Source organism: Sardina pilchardus, chromosome 11, assembly GCF_963854185.1.
Source record: "Sardina pilchardus chromosome 11, fSarPil1.1, whole genome shotgun sequence".
NCBI classification, from domain to species: Eukaryota; Metazoa; Chordata; class Actinopteri; order Clupeiformes; family Clupeidae; genus Sardina; species Sardina pilchardus.
In genome coordinates this window covers 3,648,161-3,654,160 of record NC_085004.1, presented here as the reverse complement: position 1 = coordinate 3,654,160, position 6,000 = coordinate 3,648,161, and positions in this window count along the sequence as shown.

Genomic DNA, 6,000 nt, shown 5'->3' with positions numbered 1-6,000 from the left:
CCTATAAGGAGGACTGAAGTACCCTTGAGGAAACGCACACACACACACACACACACACACACACACTGGTACACACATACACAAAGAGAGAGAGAGAGAGAGAGAGAGAGAGAGAGAGAAACAGAAGCACACACACACACACACACACATACACACACAGCGACACACACACACACACACACACACACACACACACACACACACACACACACACACACACACATACACACACCCACACACAGTCTCACAGCTGTTCTCTTATCTGGCTGTGGTGATGAGAGCAGCGATCTTGTTTCTTCTTTAGTGGGTTGTTGTTGCCCGACTCTCAATGCCAGTTGGTGGCCCTGTGCTGCTCAAAGAGTGCATCATTCTATTTTAAAAACACATGCCTGCGCGCACACACACACACACACACACACATGCGTACAATAACGACACAGTACATAATTATCTCCATGCTCTAGTGTGTTCTATTCAAGAGAGAGGAGGCCTCGCTCCCTCAGATCTCTCCTAAGTAAAGCCTCTCCATAGGCATCTCCTGTGAGCCTCCCGCTCCCAGTCAACTTGTCACCGCCGCACATTTGATGGAGACAGAAGAAATGTACCTGTGTGTGTGTGTGTGTGTGTGTGTGCATGTGTCTGCGTGTGTGTGTGTGTGTGTTTATGTCTATTAGTGAGAGTTTGTCTCTGCCTTTGTCTCTAACAGGCTGCTCTTCATCAGTGGGGAGTGCATGGTGACAGCCTCTGATAGGTACTTTGTTGGTATAGTCCCCTGCTCCTCCTTAATGAGCCATTACACTGGGTGTGTGTGTGTGTGAGTGAGAAAGAGAGAGAGAGAGATTGTGTGTGTGTGTGTGCATACACACACACAGACTTTGTCTCCGATCTTGTTTGTTTGTTTGCAGACTTTTCCTCCACTAGTCTCTCTCTCTCTCTCTCTCTCTCTCTCTCTCTCTCTCTCTCTCTCTCTCTCTCTCTCTCTCCATGGCATGAGTTGCGTGTGAGGGGCGATGTTCGGCAGGCAGGCGCTGAAGTTTGAAGCTGGAAACTGCCCCCCCCCCCAAAAGAAATCAAAGCGCCGCTCTCTCTCTCTCTCTCTCTCTCTCTCTCTCTCTCTCGCTCTCTGTCTCTCTCTCTCTCTTGCTCACTTGCGAGCGCTAGCTCCACATCAGTCCTCCTCCGCCTCCCCGCTGCCTGGAGCTCGATGCCTTCCTCCGCAGCGGGAGCAAGGCAGGCCGTTGGAAGGGGGGGTGGGGGGGGGGGTTGGGTGGAGGTGGTTGGGAAGGAGTGGGGGGGGGTTGGGTGGAGGTGGTTGGGAAGGAGTGGGGGGGGGGGGGGGGGATGGGGGAAGCAGACTGTGACACGCACCTGTCAGCAGGTACTCAAAATAATTGGTAAATGACTACGGCGGGACGGCGACGTCTCTCTCTTCTCCGGCGTTTGATGAATATTTGAAGTCGCCAGGCAGCCGATGAGCGCAGTGCGGTGAGGCCCGGCTATCACAGGCAGAGAGGAGAGGAGGAGAAGCAGCCCAGCAGCCCGGCCCATCCCACCGAGGAGCGAGGGAGGGAGGGAGAGAGAGAAGGAGAGAGACAGGGGGAAAGAGAAGGAAAGAGAGGAGGAGAGAGACAGTGGGGAGAGAGAGAGAGAGGAGGAGAGAGACAGGTGCAATTTACAGTTTCAAACTCTCAGATGACTCAAACTGAGGCACATTTTACAGAGGTTCGCTCCATATCTGAGAAGAGATGCACCGATCTGTGTACAGATTATAAGTAAACAAAAGAGCGAAAAACGAAAAAAAAAAAAACACTCATTGGCCTACATCAGATCTATAATGTGCGCCACATCCCCGTGTAGACATGATTTGAAACCGTCCTCTTTGTCCCCATCACTGAACTATTCAACTCAAATTAATGTAAGGAAAAAAAAAAAACCTCTAATAATTTTGAAACAATGCCATGGAAAGTTCACTGAGATAATTAGGCGACGGACAATGTGCTTTAACTTTGGGGAATCTCCGCTCCCTGGCAATTTGACGAGAGCCATTGGGCTCTGTTTGTCTGGTAATGAAAAGTATTCATCTTCATCTTGCTCTCCAACTCACTTTACACTATAGTCAATTAAACCCCCCAGGGCCTCTGGGGGCATAAAGGGATATATAACTCTTCTGACATTTTAGCACGCTCGTATTAGGCACACCCAAAGAGCATTTCCACAGAAAAGATCCATTAGCCTGTTTAAAGGGCCCTGTTGCAGTGAGACGGGAGCAGGAAGACTGCACCTGGAGGGGAGGCGGGGAGGGAGGGGGGGACGGGGGGTGGGGTGGGGGGGGGGCTAGAGTGCTTGTGGTCTTCTAAAAGGGAGTTGATTTAGAGGGGTGGAGGTCGAAGCGCACGGGTGCTTCCTCAGGAGACTGCAGTGGAACACAGAAAGCAGCGTGTTGAGTGTACTGTAAGGCAGGAGGGAGACTCAGTCCCTCAGCAGTGTGGAGCAGGAGCAAGAGCTGTCTTACAAACGCTCAGCTGTTCTAGCCACTTTTGGGGAGGAACACGTTTATTTTGAAAAAGGGATTCCGCACAACAGACGGAACACACCTGACCCATGTGTGAAGGTGGAGAGAGCGGCGTGTGATGCGATGTGGTGTGGTGTGTGTGTGGTGTGTGTGTGGTGGTGCTGCTCGGCCCATCAGCCCGGCTGCTTGGAGCTGCTCGGCCCATTTCAGCCCGGCTGCCCAGTGAGTGCAGGACGGAGATAGAGGCAGCGGGGTAATGAGGCATGTGGAGCGCATCCTCTCCTCACACTCCCAACACCCCTCCAGGGCCCGCGTGTGTGTGTGTGTGTGTGTGTGTGGGTCACACATGGCCTCCACGTTTAGCCCGTCGCTGGCTTTTCATGGTGTGAAACAGCCCGACACATATTGTACACTATGCCTGTGTGTGTGTATCTCTGTGTGTGTGTGTGTGTGTGCGTGCGTGTGTGTGAGTCAATGGATGTAATAGATGGGTCACTTCAGACGTCAGCATCCGCTAATAGGCTACCTTTTGCTACCCTGTTGACATAAAATGATACTTTTGGAAGAGCAGCGCACATGAGCGGCTAACCTTGACCTCCCATTCTCCCAGATCTCACTGATTGGGATCTCTTGACTTCATGTGGGCGCCTGTGATTTGCTGTGCTGTGCTGTGCTGTGCTGTGCTGTGCTGGTAAATGGCAGGAGGCAGTGTAGACTGATCTGGCTGTGTTATAAAGCGGCATGCTAATCCACAGAGTGTGTTGCATGCCTCCCTGGGCAGCCAGGTAAATAAACGACACAATTCCTTCTCAGATATTCTGATTTCCCTAATCACATCGACGGCAGTCTTTCTGGAGGTGTTCTGCGTTGCTTGTACTTAAGGCTGATCCCGGTTTGTGTTTTTATGTAGTCATTACTTCCCAGATAGGTCTTTGAGAACGTGTTGAAGAAATGACCCCCTCTCCTGCCATCTCTATCCATCCCCCCATTTTGATTTATTCATCTCAGTGGAGGATGTATGCAGACACGCAGAAAAATCCCTGGATCTTGAATAGAGTGACGGAGAGGATCTATAATTCATGAAAGCTAATGCATTGTTTCTGTTGCTTTATATGCCACTGCTTTCTTCCCCCTCTGTCTCTCCCCCACCAGCAGAGTCTCTGGCAAAGGTTGGCAATAATATCGGTATTGAAATGAGAAGTTTGAAAGACGCACCGCTCCCCTTTTTATGTGTGTGTAAACTGATTGGAATCACACATTGGGGGCTTACAGAATGGAGCTTTAAATGTTAAATGGGGGTTGAAGTCTGCCTGAACTAATTTGTAGAGCTTTGCACCATGTTGACATTTAAATGTGATAAGAATAGAAAACTGTATGCCGACCTATTTTGAAGATGCTTTCGGAATACATTCACATCAGCTCTGGCCTATAATTAATAAAAAAAAGACAGTGTTTTTGCCCCCTTTTTTACTCCACCAGATTTGATTATAATACAGCCCTTATAAGACACAGGGCGGAGAGGAAAACAGAGGAGGACTAAAATATTAGCGGGGAAGGAATTAGGGGGGAAGTGGATAGCACACACCTGGGTTTGGGAGTGAGATTGCGTTGGCTGGCTGACTGCTGTGCTATCACATTACCCTCATCCAGTCCCGGTGTTTGTGCGAGAGAGTGGAGAGGGACCTTGCGAAATCAGCATGCAAATAACGGCACATTGTTAACTTAATCAGATGCAGGAGAGAAAATATGGGGTGGGGGGGGGGGGTTGTGGGTGGAGGGTGAGATGAGGAGGGAGGGAAGATGGGAGGGCGGAATGGAGAGAAATACAGAGAGAGAGAGAGAGAGAGAGAGAGAGAGAGAGAGAGAGAGAGAGAGAGGAGCAGGGAAGGAGAGACGGAGGGGGTGGGAGGGTGGGAGCACAAACAAGAGTCAGGGTCCTCTGAAATGGCGGAGGGTGAAGAGATTAAACCCTTCTACCGATAGGGTGATGTCAGCAGGGTCGCTGCAGCTGCCTCCCCAGGGGAAAGGGTAAGGGTAGACTGTGTGTGTGTGTGTGTGTGTGTGTGTCTCTTGTATGTGTAGGTGTGTGCTTGTGTGTGTGTGTGTGTGTGTGTGTGTGTGTGTGTGTGTGTCTCTTGTATGTGTAGGTGTGTGCTTGTGTGTGTGTGTGTGTGTGTGTGTGTGTGTGTGTGTGTGTGTGTGTTTGTGTGTGTATGAGAAAGATGAAGAGGCAGGCAGAGTGAGCACTATCTGATGTGCGCTGTGAAGGGCTGTTAGGCGCTAGGCGCTAGCAGGCAGTAATAGGCGCTAGAGGAGCAGGAGCAGGAGCAGGCGGAGGCTGTGTGGAGCTGGTGGAGGAGCAGGCGGAGGCTGTGTGGAGGAGCAGGAGCAGGAGCAGGGCCCTGTAGTACTCACAGGCTGAACAGCACGCACAGGTGCAGGGATGGCCAGCACACATAGAGCCCCTCAGTAGTCGCCGCTAGCCATGGGCACACAGAGCCGTAGCGCTTGGTGGGCACCACATGCTACAGTAGCACCCGTACCAGCCTCCCACCTCACCCCTCTCGCGTCGCTCACCCACTCCTCAGCGGGTGGTGCTCTCCGTACCTGACCTCCTCCTCCTCCTCCTCCTCCTCCTCCTCCTCCTCCTCCTCCTGCTCCATTCTTTAACATGCCGTGCACTCAGCTCCTCCGCAGCGCTCCTTGTCCACGTGTGGAGTTATTTAAATCCCTCCGCCGCTTCCTCCGGCCGGGAGCTTATTCTTTAATGAGCCTGTCAGCGGATGACACATACCGGCCTGAGCCCAGGCCCCCCCCAGCTGCTCGCGGCCTGCCGGCAGAGGAGTGATCCGCCGGGGTCCCGACCTCCTGTACGCCCGAGTGTTCGTGCCGGGCTCACCGTCGGACAACATGCTCACCGTAACCCATACAACATGTTAATGCGGCCAGCCGCGCCGCACCCAAAACAGATGAAGGCAAGGGTGGTGGGGTTGCAGGGGATGGAGGAGGAGGAGGTGGAGGAGGAGGAGGAGGTGGTGTAATCCCCATCCTTGTGCTGGAGCCCCCCCCCCCCCCCTCCCCCAACCGTTTGCTGCCACCGCTTAGCCTCTCTTGGGAGACCCCTCCTGAATGCCTTGCAGAGGGGTCATTTTTCATTAAAGCATCCTTGCTTTTTATGAACTTATCTCTCCTTTCTTCCCTGCCTCCCTCCCTCTCTCTCTCTCTCTCTCTCTTTCTCTCCCCTTCTCTCTTTCACTCCTCCCTGCCCTGTTGACGGCAATTGTAGCGAGAGCCGCTGAATGCATTATCATGTTCAAGGTCAGGGGAGGGCAGGGAGGAATGATAAAAATGCTGTGCGCTGGCCAGGCAGAGGAACTGTGTGGCTTATAGTGCGGAGAGATAGCAGGAATCCAGAGCCGCGGCCAAAAGTGCTCCATCTCTCCCCCGTCACCTGTGCCCTTCTAAAGGCAGGCCAGCACCTGAAAGAG